This window comes from Microcaecilia unicolor, chromosome 1, assembly GCF_901765095.1.
Source record: "Microcaecilia unicolor chromosome 1, aMicUni1.1, whole genome shotgun sequence".
NCBI lineage: Eukaryota > Metazoa > Chordata > Amphibia > Gymnophiona > Siphonopidae > Microcaecilia > Microcaecilia unicolor.
The window spans coordinates 668659101-668685250 of record NC_044031.1 but is presented as its reverse complement, the minus strand read 5'-3'; the positions used below and the strand labels follow the sequence as shown (position 1 = coordinate 668685250).

The following is a 26150-nucleotide window of genomic DNA, read 5'->3' as shown; positions in this document are numbered from 1 at the left end:
TGATCAAAAGCAGACGCCGGCGCTAGAGGCTGATAGCGCCATACTAGCACTGGCGTTTGCTACCACCCTATGATTAGAGCCCTTGAGCGTGTGAAACAATGCGCTCGAGGGCTCTTTGTGCAAGTAGCATACTAATGCATGCTAAACAGGGCTCAGCTCATTCATCGCCAATGATCAGCGGCCAGCGCGCCAAAATTTGGGTCGCTGGCCGCAGCAAACCCTACGCCAGCTCCGAGCTGGTGTTAGGGTTTGCAGATCATTGAGGAGGATTGGTGAGCCCTGTCCAGCATGCAGTTGCATGCTGGCAGGCCCCCGTTCCCCCCCCCCCCCCCAAAGCAAACCTGCCAACAGGGAGCTGGAGGTCCCCCCCGATGACCCCTCCCCCCAGATTCAGGGAGGGCTGGAGATCCGATGGGTCTCCAGCCCCCCAAACCCCCAGAAAATGACTCCCTGGTGGTCCAGTGGCCGCCAGTCAACCCCCCCTCCTCACAGCGAGCGACCGGGGGGGGGGGGGGCTGGAGGTCCGGCAGACCTCCGGTCCCCCCGACGATCCCATCCCGCCAGGTTCAGGGAGGGCTGGAGATCCAGTGGGTCTCCAGCCCTCCCAAACCCCCAGAAAAATGACCCCCTGGTGGTCCAGTGGCCGCGGTCAACCCCTCTCTCCCCCCAGTGACCGACGGGAGGGGGGGGGGCTGGAGGTCCGGCCATCTCGGATCTCCAAAAAAACTCTCAATGTATACTTGACCCATGTCCCAGCTACGTCTAAAAATCAGCTCCTGAACAGTTCCTACAATGCCTGCAATAAAATATAATATCTACTAGCCGTTAAGCCCATAAAAACGGGCGAGATTTCCAGCTACCCTCCTCGCCGCCGCTCCCTCCCCCCTCGGTGCTGGGCCCCCTGCACTGACCTGACAGCGCCTCTCACCTCCGTGTGGAAGCGCTGTTATTTCTCCACTATCTCCAAAGAGGCCAGAAGTGCTCTGACATTATTTGCCACTGACCTGGCTTTCACAAATACCACTTGAGGAGCCACTATAAGGTCTGGAAGCACCCTGGCCAACCGATTAGCTAGAATCTTAGTGTATACCTTGACATCACAATTGAGTAACGATATGGGCCTGTAGGACCCTACCTCGGTCTCATCTTTACCAGGCTTCAACAATACAATTACTTTCGCCACATTAAGGGAATCAGACATGACCCCGGAATCTACTACTACTACTTAACATTTCTAGAGCGCTACTAGGGTTACGCAGCGCTGTACAATTTAACAAAGAGAGACAGTCCCTGCTCAAAGAGCTTACAATATCATTGAATAGATTTAACAACGGGGGTGTCATATACTCCTGTAGCAACTTGTAAAACGCCATACTGAACCCATCAGGGCCTGGTGCCTTATGTATTTTACATTGTTGAAATGCCAACATAACTTCTCCCTCCGTAATAGCACTATTAAGGTACGCCCTCTGCGATTTCGAAACTTGGGGTAGCTCTTGGTTGTCTAGGTATACCATACTGTCCGGTATAACATCTGTTGGATCCCTGTAACGTGCCTCATCATATTTCCTAAAGCGCTCTACTATCTCTCCAGGATGCTTAAGAAGATGCCCCCCATCTGCTCGTACTTGCATAACTCTCGTAGGGCCCCCGCTCCCTTTCACCAATCTCCCCAATAAAGTCCCAGCCTTATTCCCATGCAAGAAAAGTTGATATTTATAATAAAGGTGGGACTTCACTGCCCTCTGATGAAGTAACTCGTTCAACTCCCGTTGGGTTGCCATAAGAACCCTCTTCACTTCGGGTGTCGACACCTTCCCAAACCTAATCTGCTGCAACCGGATCTCCTGTTCTAACCTAAGGATCTCCTTATACCTCATCTTCTTCGATCTAGCCCTGTACGCTATTATCTCTCCTCGCATCACCACTTTTGCTGTTTCCCAATATAAACTGGCTTGTTACTGATTGGCACTGTTATGGCTCGCAAATTTCTTCCATTTGTCTATTATGAAAGCCCTAAAATTTGGGTCCCAAGTTAACTCCAGTGGAAAACGCCAGCTCCGACCCCTGCCCCTACCTCCAGCTAGTTGCAGCTGCATCCAGATTATTGAATGGTCCGAGATCTCACATGGCCCTATCTCTGCCAACGAAACTTTAGAAAAAAGATCTTGAGAGATAAGAAAATAGTCGATTCGCGATTGTGTCAGGTGTGCTCTTGAAGCGTGTATAATCTTGCTGGGTAGGATGTAAAACTCGCCAGATATCTATCAAATCAAGTGCTGTGCAGAGGGAGGGCAAGCTTCTGGTGGACGCCCCCAACCCAGGTGGCTGCTTTCCCGATCTATCCATCTGAGGGTCAAAATCGAGATTAAAATCCCCACCCAGGATCACATTTCCCCCCTGATAGGGACCCATCAGTTCCATAATGGTCCTATAGAATTTATGATCAAAAATATTGGGCGCATAGATGTTACAAAAAAATGTATGCATTGTTGCCTATGATTACTTCAGCCAGTACATATCTGTCCACTGGGCTACTCTTGAGCAATTTAATCTGCATTTGGAGCCCTTTTCTAAAGAGTATTAGCACCTCCCCTTTTTATGATCTGCCGGTGAGCCCACCACCTCCGCTACCCATCCTTTCTTAAATTTACCATGCTACACCGCTGATAGATGAGTCTCCTGAAGAAAGGCAACATAGCTTTATGTCTTTGCAAAGCTTGTAAAACCTTTGTTTGCTTTATGGGCGAGGATATCCCCCCCACATTCCAGGAGACTAACTTAATAGATCCCATCTACCACACGGACCATGGATCGAAGAAATGTAGCAGAACCCAATAATTGAGGGCCCAGCCCCTGGGCCACTCTCGCTCCACTACTACCCCATTTGGAACCAGACACTGAAATATATGTAAAAAAACAAACAAACAACCAAGGACCCCCCCTCCCGCTCCCCCCTCCCAACCCCCCACCCCTTCCTACCCTATCCCCCTGAATCCTACCAAAACTGAGTCCTCGTTAGAGAACAGGTCACGTCTCCATCCCCCTCCCCAGCCTTCCCGCATCACTTATAACATACATCAGGACATGTACCCATAATGCAATGTCAATAAACTTATCAAACATACGGTTTAAACATCATGTTATACTCCAAACATCTCAACCCCAAGCGGGGCCCTGCTCATATATGAAACACACTGTAGTCCTGTTGTTCCTTCTACTTCCTTCTGATCAGGCCCTTCTATATTCCCAGATATTACTCATCTAATACATTATTCCACATTGATCATCTGGTTGGCTTCCTCAAGACCAAATACGGCGTATAGTCAACTCATTTCATCGAGAACATACTTATTGTCCAGGTTTTAGTTAGAAATAATACATCCGATTACATACTCTCTCTTTTAAAAACCAGAAATTATTTAACGATACATATACTCAAGTCTCTAATTCAAACCCCACTGATTAAAGCAATCCCAGTTTTCACAGGCTTCACTCCTTTCCAAGTAATAATTAAGGAAATATTTCTGAGGAAAACTTTAGGAGTCATACCTGGAACTCTGGGAAAAACAATAATCTCAACATTAATCATCCACAAAAACATCCACCCCATCATTCAAAGTTTCTGGTCCATTATCATTTTCAAGATCATAACCACTTCTTGGCTGTACAGAACTTCATCTGCCATATCAATTTTTTCACTCTCAGAGGATTCAGTCAAATTGTCCATGCAACTCTCCAACAAGATCATATCTGAAACAAAACTATTCACTACCGCCGCTAGGTCCCGAAGCGCCTTCCAGATGGTATTCAATGTAACGTCCACGGAAGCCAAAAACTCCAAGATGATTTCTCTTGAGGTGTTTAGGAGTGGTTCTGCCGATTCAGGTTCTGCTGTAAACGTCCTCCGTTTCAGCATATGCCTCTAACTCACTCCTCCACTCCTTTGGACATGGTGGTTGAATAATTTGGGAGCGAGTTGTTTTTCCAGGTCCAAGAGTGTCGACGCTCCTTCGCCGGCACTAATGAAAGGACTCGCCAACCCTTTCATCTGTGGGCAGTTCGATGCGCAGCGGTCCCGCACTTGCTGCTCAGGGGACAAAACGCTGGCCATCAGCGGCTGACCGCCGGTTGTTCCCTTCCTCTCAGTTAAGGAAAATGCAATTGCAGAGAGGAAATTTACATAAAGAAGACAGAACCTCAGAGGGCAGCTGGGCCGTTGGGCATAAAAACTCCAGGTCACCATCTCACCACTCTCCCAGTTTGGTGGCCTATCTGATATGGGTAGCCCTTCAGCATAGCCCTCTGAGTCATTGAAACACTGAAGCCCCTCCACCACTACAAGGTGGTGTCCCTTCAGAGGGGTTTGTGTTAATCTCAACATCTGTTAATGGTTCCTTCATTCCAATAGATTTATTTTGAAAACATAGAAGTGTTTTAGGTTCTATGCTATGGAATGACCACCTGCTTAGTCTGCAACTAGAACCATCATGGCAAAAACCTAGTTTTTCAAAAAGTCTCTTAATCTACTGGCACTAAGTTAAGGACATTGACGAGGTCTGTAGAAGCACAGTACAAGATATGCTCTTAATTTTCCTACTTTATTGTATTTCTTTTATTTTCTTCATTTTAAAACTCTGTATTGATTGTTTACCACCTAGATTGTATTTTCTGCTAGGTGACATACCAAATAGTAATAAACTTGAAACTAGGAAAGGAAGCAATATTACCACTATGCGGGCCTTCTGTAGGATTTTATCAGCATTATGAGGAGTGTTTGAGTTGCCTGTATACCAGGTTAGATGAAAAGAGCTTGTAAAAGAGGAGCAAATATTACATGGCCTATGGCAATTGAAGCTCCTTTTTTAGCCACCTCAGGATTTGGAAACCATTTGATACTACTACTATTAATCATTTCTATAGCACTACTAGACGTATGCAGCACTGTACACATTATATGCAGGTACTTTCTCTGGTCCTAGAGGGCTCACAAGCTAAGTTTTTGTACCTGGGGCAATGGAGGTTTAAGTGACTTGTCCATGGTCACAAGGAGCTGCAGTAGGAATCGAACCCAGCTTGCCAGGATCAAAACCTGCTGCACTATCCATTAGACCACTTCTCCACTCCTACGTTTACTGTACAATGTGAACATTTTTTTAAATATGTAATTTAGTGCTACATTAATGTTTGCAAAAATCTTTGAGGTTCGTACTCAATAGGGTGGTCTACTTGTACAAATGGATAATTTATGTATTTATTACAAATATAATTTATAGCTTGGTAATCCAGAAAATGATAAATTATGGTGGGTTATATTATTACTGTGTACAATACTATTAAAATAATACAAACATATAAAATCATAATAATCTGAAAAGTTTGCAATCCAAAATCATCCTGACATCATTCACTGAAGCATAAGAAAAATTCTATATCCTCTCAATTATCATTCCCCTATCTAAGGAAGCTGCTAAAGTGTGGATACACATAAATGGGCTTTCAATTTCCTACAAAACCTGAGAAAATCTTGCTCATCTTGTAGCTCTTGAGGTAAGCTATTCCACATCACATGTTATGCCCCTAAAAATACCCTAGCCCTAGTCACACCTAATCTTGCTTCCTTATAATTCAGGATCTTCATTTAGCATCTGTGTTCTGATGGCATAGTCTGGCTTTGCTGATATCCAGGGATCAACCTATGCATTACTTTGATACACCATTAAAAGAATTTATAAACTTTCACCCTACTAGCAGTTGGAGCCAGTGAAGCTGTCAAATGAAGAGTATATATTTGTGGTACCTAAAGTCGATGGACTTTCCCTCTGAGCTGTGCGGGAGTCTTCTGCGTGCATGATCTCAGTGGGGAATTGTACTTTGATATTACATTTTCAAATGTGAGTGACCCGAAGATTCTACAGCTTAGAGGGAACATTGATAGGGGTAGGTGGGCCACTGGTGATATTTGATTCAGGGTATTCCTACCATCCTGAAGGCTGTATTAAGAGAGAAGAGTCCTTTTTCCTATCTGTGCTAAATTAAAATTGATTCTGGATTTTCTCCAGATCACTCTCTACAGATGGACATAATCATTAGAGTAGCTGGGGAATGCAGCAGTACCTTGGGGGCAATGTTGGCTTCAGAACTCTTGGTGATGGGCAGTTTTCTGTCCTGGAATAGAGGTAGGTGCTAGATCATTGCCAGCTATGCAGCCTAGGCTGTCAGGTTCTCAGGTTCAGAGCCCGCGGGGCTGGGCTCTGGAGCAAACGTGAGCCCTTGGGCTGCTGACGAGGAGCGACAGCAGCAGGCAAAACCCACCAACCAACACTGGGTAAGCACACCGGCAGGGACTGGAGGCACTGCCCAGCGAACCGGAACACATGGACTGGAATCCCCCGGACTGGAGGACACAGGACTGGAACACTGGACTGCAATCCCCCGGACTGGAACACACACCGGACCGAAACACACTGGACTGGAGCACACTGGACTGGTCCACACAGCTTCACCTGCACTTAGCTACTAAGCCCCCCAGGAGTTGAGCTCATGGGTTCGAGTAGCCGACAGGACTTACTGGACGACACAGGGACCAGGACTAGAACAAGCTGTAACTGAAGTGCACCTAACTCCTAAAGTGACCAAAAGTGTTCCTAAGCCCAGCACCAACAGAAAAGCTCCTAAGCCCTCCACTAACAGCAGTGCTCCTAACAGAAACTAACAGGGGTGCCCCTACGCCCTACACTAACAGAAGTGCAGGGAAACCACAAGGGAAAAGGAAGGGAAGACAAATGCCAGACCTAACACTGGTACTTCCTAAGCACCAAGCTGCAGCAGCTAAACATGGGTTCTCACCCTGGTGCTTCCTAAGCACCCAGCTACAGCAGCTAAACACAGGTCATGAGGAAAAGCGGGGCAAGCACAAGGAAACAAGCAGGAAAGCCAAATATCCCAACAACAAAAGGTGCTTCCTAAACACTTACTAACAAGGGTGCTCCCAACACCAAACTCCAGCACTGCACTAACAGCAGTGCTACACACCGTAGCAAAAGGGAAAGCAGAGGAGCCAAAGGGAAAGACAGGGAAGTCAAACACACATGTCACAAGTGCACACTGACTGCACTAAACTAACCTGGACCTAAAGCAAGTAGCCAGAAGCAAACGTTGCGAAGGCTCTGAAGGACAGAACACCACTTCCTTATCAAGGCCCTCCCTGATGATGTCACACTCCCTAGACCCAGGCAACAGCACACTGACCCAGAGAGCACACTGAAACCCATAGAGGCCCAACCCACACCAATGCAACACCGTGAAACACTTGAAGCCAGTACACCCAAAGAGAGTTAGAGCAACTCAGACTGCACCCACAGCTGCAGTGAAGTGAGACAATTAGCCCCATGCTGGCAGCAGCCGGCACAGAGAGACAGAGCCAGCTCAGAAAGGACAGAGAAAGAAACAGAAGCCAGCTAAGAAGCTGACTCCCAGGAAAGAGGTAAGTTTGAGAGGGGTTCAGACCCCAATCATAACAGCAGGCTAGCTGTGAAAGACAGGCATGGATTATATTGTGGCTTCAGAAAGGGCAGCTTCAATTTAAGACACTACTGTATTAATGCTGTTACCGACCCCATTAAAGCTTGACATTATCCCACTTTCTGCAGTGCCTAAAACTGTTTCCTTGGACAAAACTTGGACTATCATTTTGAGAATAACTGTTTCTTAACCTATTTCCAAGCCCTCTTCCTACCATTATACAAGATCTTGGCTTGCGTGCATTTTATCATGCAGATGATATCCTGGTAGTTTGTCTACTGATTCCCTGTCACTGAACCTGGATAACCTAAACTATGCCCTGACCTCTATCTCCTGGCTTGAAGAAAATCACCTCTTGCTCAACCCTACCAAATGTTTCTGCCTGGATTACAGATGAGCACACTGCCCCAAGAATTTTGGAATTGTGGCAGGCGTGTTGATCTTTTATATCTAGACAGTAGTCTGGTTTAGTAATTCTTTATTGTTGGTTCATGTCAGTGACACATCTCTATTCTAGTGTGGCTCTTGACGCAAGCACTGTTTGCCAAAACACAGCTGTGTTGAGTCCTTTTATTTGTGCCACAAACTCTGGTTGATGAATATTGTATTAGACATTGGTTTTTCCGACTGGATTGTCCTCATTTGCCTCACTGTTGCATCTTTATCCTTCATTTTATGAAATGTCCAAGAATGGTTCTTATTTCTCAAGTTGAGGCAATACTGTTCACTTTCAGAGTATATTACTTCTCTCTTTCAAGGTGAGGAATGAGGTGATAGGAACCCTGGATGGCTTTCCATCTGACAGTTTAGGTTATGTCTGCTGTCCTGGAAGCCAGATAATTACAGCTGCTCCTTGTGACTTTTTTTTAGAATCTAACAGGAATTGATAGAGGCCCTTTTTCTGCCCTCAATATTTTCTATTTCTTTACCAAAAGGGCAGAGCTTTATTTAGTTTTTGTTCTGACCTGTGTAAAAAGACTCAGAATAAACACAAATCTTTTCTGGATTCTTGTCAGAATGTTCTCTTAGTGTGAACAGATTCTTTTTTTTCTAAAATATTTCGTTAAGCATATAGTCAAATATGTAAGCCTCCAAAACTATGACCTCTTAATTTCTGCTTGTGGAATCAATATGGCAGACTGTTCAGTTTCTTTGAGTCAGCTTACTAAGGGACACTGTGTGTCTGGATTTTTTTTTTTTTAATGTTTATATGTAATGCCAAGCCATGGGGCTGGGTTCAGCTGAGACTGGCACTTCTCCAGCTGCTCTGGTTTCTTCCCTTTATAGTTGATATCACCTTCCAGGCACTGTTCTGGTATGTTGTAGTGTCTGGGAGCCTGCCATTTTTAGGGGAAGTTCTTGTAAATAAATGTCTCGACAGGCTGTTTGAGGCTTATGTATAACAAAAGATACTAGAAAACACTAGGAGTTAAAATAAAACAATTACAATTAGAAACACATTTGGTTTCCTGTATCAAAAATTTGCTTAGAAACATTTCTCTTTAACAAATTTTTGACACAGGAATTTGAGTTTTTAATTATAATTTGTTTATAATTTGTTTTATTGTAATTCCCAGTGATTTTTTTCCCTGGTATTTTCTGTTACAACCCTCCTTGGACTTGTTGGGGATAAGGTGAGATAAGTTCAGTTCCCACCTGGACAATTCCCACCCATAACTAAAAAAAAAAAAAAAATCAACCCAAAAAAGCTCCATACTAGGACAATTAATTTCCTTCCCTTTTCCCTCCCAGATCGTTACCCCCCCCCCCCAAACATTACCTTTTACACATTCCTTTCCCCTTCCAGACATGCAGTTTGTGTGTGTGGGGGGTGGGAATGCCCCCCCCCCCCATCCCTCCCAAACTACACCCTCACCAGCCTAAGCCTACAAGGCACAGGAAGAAAGATTTTAAATGCTCCCAGATTTCAACATAATTCATGTTTAATGAGGGAGATAAATGTCATAAATAAGTAAATAAATAGAAACTCTGAGTGCTGATCACAACACGTGCTTGGTATCCCTATAATCAGCCCCTCAAAGTAACCAATTACTACTCTACCTGTGAAAAGTTATTCTTTTATTATACTTGCTCTGTGTACATCCGTATGCTGCACAAACAAAACGGGGATGACGCTGAGCAGCATGTCGTCTCCTGTTCTTAATCTAACTTCCTTGTTCCCTATTGACGGTGCACCCTACTACTATAAATCATTTCTATAGCGCTACCAGTCATACGCAGCGCTTTACAATTGAACATGAAGAAAAGACAGTCCCTGCTCAAAAGAGCTTACAATCTAAATCAGGACAGACAGACAGGACCAATAAGGATAAGGGTAGGACAGACAGAAGGACACACAGGGAAAGGGACTATTGAAGAGAGGAAGACAAGATAAAGGTTACAAGCAAGTGACAAGTTAGGAGTCAAAAGCAGCATCAAACAGGTAGGCCTTTAGCCCGGATTTGAAGGCGGCCAGGGATAGAGCTAGACGTAACGGCTCAGGAAGCCCATTCCAGGCATAAGGTGCGGCGAGACAAAAGGAACAGAGTCTGGAGTTAGCGATGGAGGAGAAGGGTGCAATTAGGAGAGATTTGCCTAGTGAACAGAGTTCCTGGGAAGGAGTGTAGGGAGAAATGTGGGTGGAGAGGTAGTGAGGGGCTGCAGAGTGAATGCACTTATAAGTCAATAAGAGAAGCTTGAATTTTATACGGAAACGGATAGGGAGCCAGTGAAGTGACTTTAGGGGAGGGCTGATATGGGCATAATGACTTTGGCGAAATATTAGTCGTGTAGCAGAATTTTGAACAAATGGAAGAGGAGAGAGGTGGCTGAGTGGAAGACCTGTGTGAAGCAAGTTGCAGTAATCTGAACGAGAGGTGATGAGAGTGTGGATGAGGGTTCTGATAGCGTGTTCAGAAAGGAAAGGGCGAATTTTGGCGATATTATAAAGGAAGAAATGACAGGTTTTAGCAATCTGTTGAATATGTGCAGAGAAGGAGAGGGAGGAGTCGAAGATGGCCCCAAGGTTACGAGCAGATGAGACAGGAAGAATGAGCGTGTTGTCGACAGAAACAGAGAATGGGGGAAGGGGAGAGGTTGGTTTAGGTGGGAAGATAAGGAGCTCAGTTTTGGACGTATTGAGCTTCAGGTGGCAGTGAGACATCCAGGTAGCAATGTCAGAGAGGCAGGCAGATACCGTGGACTGGATTTCTGCAGAGATTTCTGGTGTGGAGAGGTAGATCTGGGAGTCATCAGCACCCGATCCTCTGTCAGCATTAGAAAAAAAAAAAACGTGATACAAGAATGAAACAAAGGTTAAAAAAACCCCAAAGGATAGGGAGGGTGGGAAATGACCGGGGGTGGGAGTTGTGGAAGTACTAGGTGGGAATTAGCACATAAGCACTTCCATACTGAGAAAAGACCAAGGGTCCATCAAGCCCAGCATCCTGTCTCCGACAGCGGCCAATCCAGGCTTCAAGAACCCAGCAAAACCCATAAAAAAGAAAAGAAATTAATAATGTTCAATGAACTTTTGCCTCAGGAATCTGTTCAAACAGCCAGCTGCTGTCTGTCTTGGGGGGGGAATTTCAAAGGGTTGGAATTGTCTAGGTGGCTACTTGCCGGATACCAAATCTCAAAATTAGGTTACATAGCACTCTTCTACCGTTCCCCATTTAAGAGTATTTTCTCCCATCCATGGAAATCAAACAAAATAAAACATGGAAAAGAAAATAAGATACCTTTTTTTATTGGACATAACTTAATACATTTCTTGATTAGCTTTCGAAGGTTGCCCTTCTTCCTCAGATCGGAAATAAGCAAATGTGTTAGCTGACAGTGTATATAAGTGAAAACATTCAAGCATTACTATGACAGTTTGACAGGGTGGGAGGATGGGGGTGGGTTGGAGGTATGCATGGGGACATCAAAGCATATCATTGATATTCTAACAGGATGGGTGTGGGTAGGTGAGGGGTGGGGTGGTCAACAGAGACATACAGCTTTATGGTTTATAATGGGCTAGGAACCCCAGGTCCTTGTTAAGTCCTTTGTCCTTTCTGTTGGGTGTTAAAATATTCAATCATTCTGACTTCAAAGGTCTTGCGTTCTTGTATGGTTTTAAAGTTACCTTTCAGTATTCTCACTGTGAAATCACTGTTACAGTGTCCTGGTTCTGTGAAGTGCTGTCCCACCGGGGTGGGGGCCCTAATGGCTGTATTGTTGCATAGACATCACATGAACAATACAGCCATTAGGGCCCCCACCCCGGTGGGACAGCACTTCACAGAACCAGGACACTGTACCAGTGATTTCACAGTGAGAATACTGAAAGGTAACTTTAAAACCACACAAGAACGTAAGACCTTTGAAGTCAGAATGATTGAATATTTTAACACCCAACAGAAAGGACTTGACTTAAGGACCTGGGGTTCCTAGCCCATTATAAACCATAAAGCTGTATGTCTCTGTTGATCACCCCACCCCTCACCTACCCACACCCATCCTGTTAGAATATCAATGATATGCTTTGATGTCCCCATGCATACCTCCGACCCACCCCCATCCTCCCACCCTGTCAGACTGTCATAGTAATGCTTGAATGTTTTCACTTATATACACTGTCAGCTAGCACATTTGCTTATTTCCGATCTGAGGAAGAAGGGCAACCTTCGAAAGCTAATCAAGAAATGTATTAAGTTATGTCCAATAAAAAAGGTATCATCTTATTTTCTTTTCCATGTTTTATTTTGTTTGATTTCTATTGATAACCTTAAGAGTGGACTAACACGGCTACCACACTCCTCTCCCATCCATGGAAACTATAATGAGGAACACTTGATAAAGTCCTGCCTATATTATAAGGAATAATGCATGCTGTAGAATGTTTTAGTGTAATGCTTGCCTTCTGCTTCCATGTGGCAGATAAATGGGTTTAAGACGTAAATGTTATTAAAATGTCCTTATACCATATTGTTCAGGATTAATTAAAGGAACTTTTTACATCTGGTTACAAAACCCAGTTTATTGGGCTTTTATTCTGCTTTCTACAATGCTGCTGCTTCTCCATTTTTTATTTTAGTTCTAAGCTTCCATTTTGTTCTGGTATTTGAGAATGGGAGAGATTTTGTAGCAGTACCTGCTATTGTGTTTTGTTGCACTGCGTGAATGTAAATGTGCAAAAATCTTTTCTAAGAGGTAATTTAAATATCCCTGTGGAGCCAGCACCAGCTCTCCTTAAAGTGATATGTGCTGTTTAGGTTTCTCAAAGTATCATGTTTCACTCTTGACTTTTATTACTTTTTCTTTGGATCTTTATTCCTAGTTTTTTTTTCTTATAGTTCCGCTTCCACTCCCTCCCAGCTCTTCGCTGTCCTGAATTCATATTTTATGCATTATTAGTCTGATGCTTGCCTGAAGTTTGATTCAATGGAGCAGCTCTGCAGCATGTATAGATTCATAGTTGATGGGAGTGGAAAAGCTAGAGGAGCTTCCCCAAACTATAAGCACTGTCTTAGGAATAAAATATAAATTAAATCATATAGAAAGGTGGATCTTAATGATTTTTGTCTAATTTTTATTTTAAGCGGCTGCTTCTGATGAGCTGTGTAGGTGAGAACCAGTGTGAAACTAGTTTCACTTAGGTGCCCCTTTACTCAAACTTAGTTCACACTAAATGCTGCACATCCTATTTTATACCTGTGCATATGCTAAGCTTGAGTAATAGGCCCCTGTGTTAGACTTGCTGCCCACATTCGCCACGAATTAATATGTTGGAAGAAATGATTTATTTTGGGGAAAATAGCTCAAGAGCAACTCGCTACTGTTTATAATTTAAGAGCAAGCGCTGTATTTATAAGTTTTAGGATATTAATTTCTCCACCAATCACCAAAGGTGATAATTGCAATAAATTAAATAAATTAAATATATATATAGCTTCAATATACTCAGAACACAAAGAGACCGTATTTTTAGATTCAAAAAAAAGGTTGATTTAATATACAATTGCACACGAGAGGTAGGTTTTAAAGGGGAATCTTTTACAGGTAATCTGTGCATAAAATAGAACAAAGTAGCAGCTAGATCAACTTACAAGTCCTTGTTACAAGCATGCTGTGGTCCAGCTGATTGATGAGCACATGTTGAGGACAGGAGGCATCAGCAGACCCCAAAGAGAGCAGCAGTTTCCAAGAGAGGCAGGTTTCCAGAGGAGGCAGGTCCCAAGAGAGCGAGCTGGGCTGTTTCCAGGCCTTTTATAATGTTAGCAGAGAAGCATGGTGTGTGCATGTCTTGGATATTTTGCAAGGCATTATGGTTAATGTAGTCTCATGTCTGCACACGACCCCTGAGTTGGTCTCATGTCTTATGACATCACGAGACTTAGTCTGGATTTTGCTGGCAAATGTCTTTTGATGTCCTGTTCAGTCTCTGTGGCAGATACACATTACAAGTCCTTCCTTTCTGCACATGTCTGGAAGCTGATGGGAGGGGCAGGTATACCTTTGACAAGCAAATGTCCTGTTTATGGTCCACCCTTTGAAGTCTTTTGTCTTCAATGGATTCTCCAGACTCTCTGCCTCCTTGCATCCTCTGGTTAGGTCCAATCTTTGTTGTGTTGATAAAGCAGTCTTAAGTCTTTTGTTTTGAGGAATGAGAAAAGGCAAGGTGAGGCCCCAAAGGGAGAGGGAAGGGGGCTTTTGGAATGAGACTATTTTCTCTGCTGCAGTGTTTTTAAAAGATAATAAACTGATACCGTTACATTCCCTCTCTTGGCTCCGAGTGAAAATAAATTTTTAATATATTGGAATGAGGAGCCATAAAATGAACTATAAAAGCTAAAATTAAAAAAACAACTCTAACCTAGTACAGACTGGACCGTGCAGGTATTTTCCTGCCGTCATCTACTATGTCACATCACTATGAATCTTGGAATATGTCCTTAGCTGGAATATGACTGTTATAAGCAAAAAGACTCATCATTATTACTTTTGTTTGCTCATGACTTACATTTAGGTAGCTAGGGTTAAGTTTTCTGTGGTCAGTTTCATTAGGCTTCCATTCAGTCAGGTGGCAGAGTATGGCTTTGCTCTGGTTTAAAATAGGATTGCAAGTACACTTTATATGACTTCAGCCACACAAGCATCATTTTGCTCTATTTCCAGAGACCACCTCTTTTTGTGTCACCTGCTCAGGGGCATAGGCTGCTCCCAAGTTTGTGCCACAGGATATCTTACCCAGTATGCTAGCCAAAATCAATAGCATGAGAGTGCGCAATTGACCAATTTACCACCGCAATGGGGTGGAACAATCTATTCAGTCATATTTTCAGCGTTTGACATTCCAAGGAAAAATATTCTATGAATGTTTCCTAACACTGTGAATGTTTCCCTATATTCTCTATTTCAGAGGCTAACTGAGGTATTCACAGCAGTGATACATAAGCAAGGGTGTAAATGTGGAGCTATTATACTACTGTTTCATTAGAAACAAGAAAGACATATGTATGCAATTATAATAATTTCCTAGGTTACTATTACACACAAAACAATTATTCCTATCATTCCTATGCAATAATATTTACTTAATCATTGACCAAATTAAAAAAAAACAGAGTCATGGTATAGTGCCATGAACTACCTTTCAGAGAGAAACTTTTTATTTTTCAGAGAGAAACCTTTTATGGGTAATGAGTGTGGTAAAAGGTTACCATATTTATCTGCTTTAGCAGTGTTTAATGTTGCACTTTAATAGACAACACTCATGTGTTTAATGTTGTAAAGAATTTAGAAAAGATATGTTAATTTTGCTTTGCACACAGCCAATATTTCATTCCATGGAGAGACATTGTGTGCGTCCTGGCTGTAATGTAGAATAAACTAAAAAGGTCAGAAACATTCCCTGTACTGATTGTACCTAATAGATCATGTAAAGAGAAACCTTCGCTCATATTTTCAAATATATACATGTGAATATATAACCTTAGATAGCAATTAGTAGAACTTATTATACGTGAGCCATAGCTTGAATGATTCTTTTCTATAGCTTGCCTGCCAGTGAAAATGGTCTCTCTTTTTTTTTTCTTGGGCAAGGACATGGTACAATGTGAACTAATGGAAGGACTGTTAGTAGGGAGGGTCTATGAATGTCTGTTTATAGTTCTCTGTGTACCCCATAACATAAAACAAACATATAAACATGGAGACCACATGACAAACAAACAAAGAACTCTATTAGGCCCTTAGGTCTCCGATCGTCCATTCCAGATCCAGGATTGAGCTTAACCTGCAAATAAAGCACAAGAACACAAAAGCAACGTACGCGGCATCCATCTTGGATTTGCCAAAGCATTTTCATTCATTTAGAACTAAGCAACAATTAGCAAAATTAATAAAGCACAAAAGCATCATCTGTGGCATCCATCTTGGATTACCACAGCAGTTTCATTTACTATCTCATAAGTAGAACAACATAGATCTGTTTATTTTTAAAATATCCTAGCACCATAAAAATATTAATCTTGTAAGTAGAACAGAATCAGATCTATTTAAAATTAATAAAGCACCAAAAAGCAGCACCTGCGGCATCCATTTGGATTACCACCGCAGTTTCATTTATTTAGAACCAAGCAACAATTAGCAAAATTATTAAAGCACAAAAAGCATCATCTGTGGCATCCATCTTGGATTACCACAGCAGTTTCATTTACTATCTCATAAGTAGAACAGCATAGATCTATTCATTTAAAAATGTAGAAGAGGCATAGATCTATTTTAAAATGTAGAACAGGTATCTGAGATAGCCATATATATATTAATTACTAGCACCATTAAATCTTAGATTTAATCTTAGATTTACACTCGAACTCTGAAAAAGACAGAAAAACACATTATACATTAATTTAGCAGGTCACATGGCTCTCCGGTTCTGGTGGGGGGGGATCCCTCTCTTGTTCACAGTTCCTTCCCATAATCTTATATCATTGTATGCGAGCAGCAGCGTGCAGTGCAGACATGCTTTACTTTCTTAAGCTTTAGTTTCTTTTCTATAAAAATAAGCATATCTTGTTAATTCACATTAAAGCACAATATTAAGTTTCAGCTCCAGCGGGAGTTACCTATTATAAGGAGGCATTTTTAAAACTTCTTACCCAGTATTTTAGTTTCAACTCCAGTGGGAGTCACTCATCAGAAAAAAAAAAACATTTCTGAATCCTTAGTCAATATTATATAGGTACATCTATTTCTCAAACATACTATAGTCACAATAGAAGCTACATCTTAAAATCTTACTTATTGCAGAGAAACATAATTAAATCTTACACACTCAAAAGGACAATAGCAGCTACATTTTTAATTAAAAGAACAATAGAAGCTACATTTTAAAATTCTTATCAGTGTTACAAAGGGCCATTGCAAAAACTTTTTCCATTTTCCCTTCCAACCTATTTTTAAAATTAGCACCTGGATTTCCCTGCCATCTGCAGAGTGGGTCATGCTGTGGAGAAGTCCAGTCCAGGCTGGATGCATCTCCTCATGTTTCTAGGAATTAATCTGCAGGAAGGGCTGACAGAATAATGTCAGTTTCTGGTCCAGGAGGACTTGCAGTTATAAGTTTCTGTTTATCTGGTGGCAAATTTCTCTTGTTATTGTTAGCTATCTGTAATATCTGCAAGGCTCCATGAGATTTTAAAATGTCTCATGCTTGCTGGTGGTTTTCAGTAGCTACATACTGAGGAGCTGATTTCTTTATTAGAGGTTCCCTTCTATGGGAGCTTAGATCAGAATGCAGCCCAGGTGGTGCATCTGTGTGCTGAGGAGCTGAATCATGAGCATTTAAATTAGACTGCAGAACAGGTTGTGCATATATGTGCTGAGGTTTTGGATGCTGTGAGGGGGTCTGAGAACTAATGGTTCTAGTTAAACCTCCTGCTATGGGTGTGGACTGTGATACTGTTACCACAGCTGAAACATGCATGGCTGTAGCTGTATTTGGGTCTGGAGGAGCACATGGGAGACCCGTAATGGTTGAGCCCTGCATACGAGCATCCTGTAATTTTTGTCTTAAGGTTTCTATCTCCTTGTGACAATGTACATGCTCTTCACCTAGAGTGGGAGTCTGCAGTGATAACTCTCTGACTAAATGCTTCAAACCAGGAACCTGGCTGGCTTGTATTTCTAAGGCTGAAATTTGGGTCTGCATCTGATTTTCTTGGACTACCTGCTGTTGGACTTGCTGTTTAAGAGAATCTACTTGATAACTTAAGCAACTAGTCATTGTGATAAAGAACTCCTTTTCATTCTCTATCTGCATACATTCTCTCTCTTTGGCTAGTAACTTCTCATTCAATTCTGCATGCTCTTTTAAGGCTTTCTCACACATGGCCCACATTAACCAAGTGCATGCAGAAATTCTCTTGCTCCCTTCCTTAATTGAATATAAATCACATTTTGTTTCAGTTACATTATGGGTCCGAGGATTAGGGCCAGAGGATTCTACGCATTGCTTAGGCAAAGTGGGGTTATCTATGTCCTTCTCAAAAGAAACTGCAAAATTGTTTTTTATTTTATGCCAGAGCATGCCTAAAGATTTGATTATGCAATACATAAAATACATGAGTGCATAAGTACCTAAATAAGACCAAACATCCATCCAGCACAGCATTCTAAATATTCTAAATGCCCTGAAAACCTTATCAATTTATCAATCGGAAATTTAATTAATGAAACCTGATACTCAGTTCTCTATAAAGCAGCAAAATACAAGAATATAATTTAAGAACACTGCTACTTTGGCACAATATTTCTGCGCGCAATTCTCCACCAATTAATATGTTAGACTTGCTGCCCACATTCGCCACGAATTAATATGTTGGAAGAAATGATTTATTTTGGGGAAAATAGCTCAAGAGCAACTCGCTACTGTTTATAATTTAAGAGCAAGCGCTGTATTTATAAGTTTTAGGATATTAATTTCTCCACCAATCACCAAAGGTGATAATTGCAATAAATTAAATTAAATATATATATAGCTTCAATATACTCAGAACACAAAGAGACCGTATTTTTAGATTCAAAAAAAAGGTTGATTTAATATACAATTGCACACGAGAGGTAGGTTTTAAAGGGGAATCTTTTACAGGTAATCTGTGCATAAAATAGAACAAAGTAGCAGCTAGATCAACTTACAAGTCCTTGTTACAAGCATGCTGTGGTCCAGCTGATTGATGAGCACATGTTGAGGACAGGAGGCATCAGCAGACCCCAAAGAGAGCAGCAGTTTCCAAGAGGAGCAGGTTCCAAGAGAAGGCAGGTTCCAAGAGGAGGCAGGTTCCAAGAGAGCGAGCTGGGCTGTTTCCAGGCCTTTTATAATGTTAGCAGAGAAGCATGGTGTGTGCATGTCTTGGATATTTTGCAAGGCATTATGGTTAATGTAGTCTCATGTCTGCACACGACCCCTGAGTTGGTCTCATGTCTTATGACATCACGAGACTTAGTCTGGATTTTGCTGGCAAATGTCTTTTGATGTCCTGTTCAGTCTCTGTGGCAGATACACATTACAAGTCCTTCCTTTCTGCACATGTCTGGAAGCTGATGGGAGGGGCAGGTATACCTTTGACAAGCAAATGTCCTGTTTATGGTCCACCCTTTGAAGTCTTTTGTCTTCAATGGATTCTCCAGACTCTCTGCCTCCTTGCATCCTCTGGTTAGGTCCAATCTTTGTTGTGTTGATAAAGCAGTCTTAAGTCTTTTGTTTTGAGGAATGAGAAAAGGCAAGGTGAGGCCCCAAAGGGAGAGGGAAGGGGGCTTTTGGAATGAGACTATTTTCTCTGCTGCAGTGTTTTTAAAAGATAATAAACTGATACTGTTACACCTGCAGGGGGAGCACTTATCGTCACCCCTTGAGGTTGGCAGTAAGGGCTCCCACTCTATCCTGGAAGTAATCTGGTAGTATGTGGTGCTTCCCAATTACTGCTGGGTTAGCGCCGTGCTAAAAAATACAGGCTGATTTTCCCTAGCACAGGAAATGGCGCTGGGGCTGGAGCTACCGCCGGCGCCTACATTAGGCTGACGGTAGCTCAAGATTAACATTTGTAAAAGGGTCCCTAAGCTCCAACAACAACCCTTAAGACATGCAACTGGTTCATGAGATAAAATCTCCCCTGGAAGCCATCAAGACTTAAATGTAAGGTTAGCAAGACACTCTATACTACCATGAAAATACGAGGCAACATAGAATTAGAACACGACAACACGTGCTTTTGATTTAAAAAAATGTCTCCCTTGATCATACAGGTCTGCTTAATTATTGTGCCATCTTTGCTGCCGTTTTTTTTTTAATCGATAGTCTTGAAATTAGTTATGGACCAGCTGCAGACTTTTGTTGATGAACGTTTGTGTTTAGACTCGTATTCAATTGTTTTAGAAGGTTTCATGGAACCAAATTGTTGTTGCTGTCTTAACTTGTTTATGTTAGACAAGGCTTTGAATTGGGTCAGTCCTATTTCTTTTAGATGTTTTTGTCAGCCTTCGACACAGTTAATCATGACGTCATGTTATACCAGCTGTGCCAGTCAGAATTGTTGGTTCCGTGTTGGGCTGGTTTTAAGTCCTGTTTTAACAGTTTCTCAAATTCCATCTTTCTGGTGAAGAGCCAGTTCTGTTCTCTTTACCTACAGGGCTACTGCAAAGTGTGCCCTTGCCTTTCAGCATATACCTGATACCTCTTTGCTGGTGTTTGCTGATATATGCTGTATGCGGATGAGATTCAGGGCCCTGTTTACCAAGGTGCGCTAGCGTTTTTAGTGCACGCTAACTCTAGAAACACCCATAGGAATATATGGGTGTCTCTAGCATTAGTGTGTGCTAATTTTTACCACACGCTAAAAGCACTAGTGCGCCTACATTGCGGCTTAGTAAACAGGGCCCCCAGTTTCTGCAGCAGTTGATCATTCATTACTTTGTATTAACACACTGAATGCTTAGATGAAGCATAATAAGATATTGAACAGCAGAAAAACAGAGGCTTTGTTTTAGGTAATCTTTGATCAGTGGACGATTCCTGTCTCTTCTCAGTGTAGCACTATAGAAATGATTAGTAGTAGTAGTAGTAACATATTGGGAATAATTCTCAATGCGGAATTAGCTACGAAAGCCTGTATTTCTTCGGTTAAGACAGTTTTATTTTTTAAACTTCGTAGCGCTTATAGATTACATCTTTGTTTATCTTCTTAGAAATTTTGAATTATTCAGGTCGTGATTATATTGCACCTCAAGAATTGTAATGGCCTGTATCCAGGGCTTCCTCAAGTATCCCTATATGTATTGCAGTTGTGCAGAATACAGCTTTGTGAGTTATTAGTGGGGAGCAGTTGCTATGAGCATATTTCACTAATATTCTTTGCACTGGTTACCAGTCAGTATGAGAATAAAATTTAAAATAATGTTGATATTTAAGGCCCTTCAGAAAGAAGCACCTCTAAGCATTTGCTGTGCTTTAAAGATCTCTCTTACTTTCTGACCAGAAAGACCTCAAAGGCTGTTGCTATTAGGTGTTCCCACTGTAAAACTTATCATTTAGCAGAAATTTGAAATAGAGCCTCTTTATCACTGCCCCAGTATTATGGAATTCCTTACCAGCAGATTTACGCACTCACACCAATGATTAATTTTTGGAGAGCAGCTGAAAGCTTACTTGTTCATCATGCGTATGAAGAATTAAGACTGCCTAGTTCTACACCACCTTGGGTGAATTTCTTTAAAAGGCGGTAAATAAATCTGAATGAATGAACAAATAAATAGCTGAAGTTCATCATGAACAGACAATGAGTAATGATGCATCTGAATGTAAATTTTATAAATAAGTTAATAAATGTGATAAGAACCTTGGGCTTAAGCTCCGTTTCTCAAGTGCTGGCAACAGATCAGGTTTCAGAATAATGCCCACTACCATTATTATATGTAAATCTCTCTCATGCGTTTATGTGGGGATTGGGGTGGGGGGGTCAAGATTGGTGGGAAGATAGGGAGGATATCGGGGGGGGGGGGGAGTGTCAGTAAGTGGGAGGTCAATGGAGGCCACCATTGGCTCGCAGCCCTTGCATTGAAGAACAGTAGGTTAAGAACTGCCTCTGCCACTGACTCTGCTTTTGACAGCAGCTCATTTATTTTATTTTTTTCATTCAGTTCTATCTTTTAGTCAAGTGGGAGTACTCTAGGCTTCAGATAATTAAATTGTAAGCTCTTGGGGTGGGACATATTGTAGCTGAATTATTATCACTACTGTATAGTGCTGCCAGTAGTGTTTAAAAACAAAAATTAGGAGTAGTAGTATTATAAAACCATGGTGCATACCAGTATTCAGGAGCACTTAAGTTGTTTTGATGAGTCAGTTCTTTAATTTCCTGTGGTAGGAAAAGCCTTTACATTTGGTTGACTAGCCTGTCAGTCTATTCCATGTTCTCCTGAGATGCCATATGGAGAAGTTAAAGTGCCTCCCTCAACAGATCTTAATGGATCTTAAGGTACAGTGGAATTAGAAAAGGTACCGAGAAGGGCAACAAAAATGATAAGGGGGATGACTTCCCTATGAGGAAAGTCTAAAGCAGCTAGAGCTCTTCAACTTGGAGAAAAGATGGCTGAGGGGAGATATGATAGTCCATAAAATAATGAGTGGAGTGGAACGGGTAGATGTGAATTGCTTGTTTACTCTTTCCAAAAATACTAGGACTAGGGGGCATGTGATGAAGCTACTAAGTAGTAAATTTAAAACAAATTGGAGAAAATATTTCTTCACTCAATGAGTAATTAAACTCTGGAATTCATTGCCAGAGAATGTGGTAAAAGTAGTTGGCTTCGCTGAGTTTAAAAAAAGTTTTTAATATCTTCCTAAAAGAAAAGTTCGTAAGCCATTATTAAGTTGGACTTGGGAAACTTTACTGCTTATTTCTAGGATAAGCAGCATAAAATGTATTGTATTGTTTTGGGATCTTGCCAGGTACTTGTGACTTGGATTGGCCACTGTTGGAAACAGGATACTGGACTTGATGGACCATGGGTCTGTCCCAATATGGCAACGCTTATGTTCTTATGACAAGACAACATCTCATGAATGCATTTACATCCTGTATAATCTCTCATTGTCTCTTGTAGAGCAGTTGGCCAAGTTCAAGGGGCCTTATACAAATTCTTTTAAGGATTGTTTACGGTCTTCAAAGAAGTCAAACCTAAGGTCCCCTGTTGTAGATTTGGTAAGATATTTGCTATGGAATTACATAATAGTAATAGTGTTTAAATCTAGACAGTGAGCTTCTTCAGCAACATAGAAATTAGCTACTGATTCCCAGAATGGGAAGTGTGATTTTTACATACTTTGTAGTGAATTTGCTAAGTAAAGGGGCCCTTTTACTAAGCTGTATTAGGCGTTTACGCACGTGTAATGTAGCTTAAAATGGTGTACAATGGGACAAGTGCAGGCATCCTGTGGGAACTGTCAAATTAGTGTGTGCTAATCCGGGTGCTAAAAAGAATTTTTTTTGGGGGGGGGCGTGTCAGGGGCAGAGAGTGGGTGTTTCTGTTTTAAAAGTTTGTACATCCACATTAGCGCGTATTAACTGACTAGTGCAGGATTACCACGCGAGCTGTTTACTGAATTCAAAATGGGTAGCAGTATGTGCCCACATGGTAATTCTTTTAACGGTCATACGCTAGTGGCCATATGGCTATTAATACAAAAACAGAAACTGAACCAATTTATGGCTGTGGTAAAAATGGCCTTAGTGTATATGAATAATCCATGCAAGGCTGCACTAATGCCACTGTTTACGACACCTGCCCCCTAGTAAAAGGATCTCTAAATTGGTGTTGATAAAGTGTTTTGGTTAAATGACTCCTAGAGATGTCATTCAGAGCTGTAGCGTGGGCAATGACATCCCTTCTACTAATGAAAACCCCACTGCTAAAGACTGGTAAGTACTACTGGTGGACATTTAGTGTGTGTTAATGCATTAAAGTGTTAAAAGTTTAGTGTAAACAAAATATTTTAACGTATCAGATATTTTTAATGCAGCATCATGAGATGGGCCTAACCCCAAAGTACCTTTTTAAACTTTTTAGTTGTTCACTGGCCGTGAGCAGCGACACATACCTGCTGCTCAAGGCAGACCTGAGCCTTTCTTCTGTCCTGGTCCAGCCTATTGTGAAGGAGAGGACCTGGGGGTAGATAAGATGGAAGTGGAAGAGGAAGAAGGGAGGTGGCTCACGAGCAGACATAGGCAGAACAGAGCCTTGCCTCCATTCCATCCCCAGAGAGCGAGAGAAGTAGTAATGCCCCCTAGAAAAGGGTGGAGGAAAAAGGACTGCATTACCCAGCATCCCCCGAGAGAGAGCAGAGAAAGGTTCGTGACCCCTGTAAAATGGAGGAGAGGAAGAGACTACATTTCCCAGCACCCTCGGGGCAAAGCCTGGTACAGAGATGACCTTCCCCAGCAGGAACAGGGGGAGAACTCTAACAAGGAAAGGGTGGTGCCCCTGCAGGGTAATCAAGGGAAAGAGGAACAGCTGCAAAGTGGGTGGGACAGGGAGCCCATGGAGTATCAAGAAGCTGGGCAGAGAGAGAGAGAGAGGAGAGCAAGGAAGAGCCGATGGACCTCTCAGTCTGGGCTCACTCCTTAGGTAACAAACTAAGGGACCAGGTAACTTCATGGTATGGTAACTGGGCTAAGAGAGGAAAGGTCATGTGGGAGGATGGGTCAGTGCTTAGAGAGAGTGACCCAGATGGGTGGGGCCTTTTCATTTTCCAGAGCTAAGGCTGTGAATGAACTTTGAGTTTAAAGAGTTCTGGTTGAAGAGGGATGAGAGATTTTCCCGGAGTGGGCTGAGCCCAGCAGGAAGAAGGTGGAGTGGGAACTGTGGCTACAAAGCCTAAAAGAAGCTGAAGGGGTTTGAGCTGTGTGCTGAAGCCTCAAGAACTGTGGTTGTTTGTTTTTTTGGAACTGCTTGCAGTGTTTTGGCCCCTCCCAAGGGAGAGGGGGGGAGAAAGAAGACCCAGGGCTATAAAACTGTCTAAAAGGAGCCCAGCTGGGTGCTGGAAGCCTGGGAGTTAAAAGTTGTTTTTTTTCCTTGCTGTGTTGGTACCCCTGAGAGGAGCAACAGGGGGAATTGTGAGGTTTTTTTGTTGATTCAAGTATTGTCTTTTTGCACTGCTGGACTGTTGGATCCCAAGCAAAATAAAGAACTTGTTAAGTTTGCTTTGAAGTTGATTTCTTTGAGTCCTGCCCTGTGGACTGCAGTGAACCAGGAGGTTGGGCAGCAAGGGTGAAGGGGAGATCCCGAGGACCCTCAGGCGGAGGGGAGGATCATTTTTCACACTATGCAGAAACAGGAAGCTGTGTCAGAGGGAAGACTCGGGGCCGGTGCGAGCAGTGGATATGAGTCGCTGCTTTCTGCCAGCGAAGAACTAAAAGGTTTAGAAAGTTATGGAGGGGTGATGGGGCAGGAGAGTTGAGATCCTGATCAACTGGGGAGAGGGAATGGAGGGAGAGAATGTTGGATAGGAGGATGCTGGGAGTCATCAACAATTAATCATGTGATTAAATGTTTTAATCCCATGATTAATTTCAAATAATTTCAAATAAAATTTTTAATCCCCCCGCCCCCCCCCCTTAGTAAGTATCTAATTTTAGAGAGTTGGATGAGGAAGGGGATAGGATGGGCGAATTTCACTCTTAGTGAGTGGTGGAATACCTCCCTGCTGAGGGTGGGGAGGAGACATGCCTGTGGGCAGGGGCTTTTCAATTCAGCCTTCAGAATACCCACAATGAATATGCATGAGAGAGATTTGCATACAATGAAGGCAGTACTTGCAAATTTGTCTTATGCATATTCATCGCAGATATTTCATCCTGAAAACTAACTGGCTGGATGTCTTTTGAGGACTGGGTCGAGAACCCCTTCTCTGGGGCAATTTATCCAAATGGGTTGGTTTGCTAATTTCATTACATTGAATTTCACTCCTTAGCAAGGGCATGTGATGTATGGTCTCAAATTTACTACTAACTCTTGTTATGGTGCTTTCATTGTGCTAAAGAGAACTTTCTTCTACAGCTCATAAGATATAACATGTATCGGCATGGTGTTCCAACTGGCACCTAATACAGTGAGAAATCTTTCTATATCTTTTTGCCATGTTTTCTTGGTCTCGGACTACATCATTTGTTGCTTGAGTATCCTCTTATCTATATATACACACAGGCACACACATACACACAGTGTTCAGAATAAATGCTTTTATATGGTGGGATTGGGATTGATGCTGAGGGTGGGTAACAAGTGAGGATTTGGGAAGGAGGCAGGAGGATCTACCATGATAATTAACTTTCAAGGCCCAGGTTCAAGGCAGATGTTAACTTTTTACTGTTACTGAGCCTATGGAGAATAGCAAATGCTTACAACAAACCATGCTGTTTCCTGTTGGCTGAGTAATTCTAATCCTTATTTGCATATGAGATTCTCTCACTTGCTTACATATGGGTAAGCTCTGTTATACTGCACACTTTAGCATGCATATGAGAGTCTTATTGTGCATGTTAGTTTTTTTAACTTTTATTTTGCTTTTTTATTTTTACTTTGTT

General features: G+C 42.2%; 1 protein-coding gene across 6 annotated transcripts in view; it reads left to right on the top strand.

Annotated features, from left to right (window-relative positions):
* Window positions 1–26150, top strand: part of CD276 (CD276 molecule) — a 234831-nt gene that overhangs the window by 45274 nt on the left and 163407 nt on the right. Inside the window, exon 1 of one of the 6 annotated variants that reach the window (XM_030187162.1) lies at window positions 6153–6179. The exons of 4 other annotated variants lie outside the window; for them this stretch is intronic. The gene's annotated coding sequence lies outside the window, so the exon portion shown is untranslated. Of the gene's footprint in view, window positions 1–6152; window positions 6180–22675; window positions 22770–26150 lie in introns of those variants that run through there. One more of the 6 variants, XM_030187144.1, reaches the window with a different exon arrangement.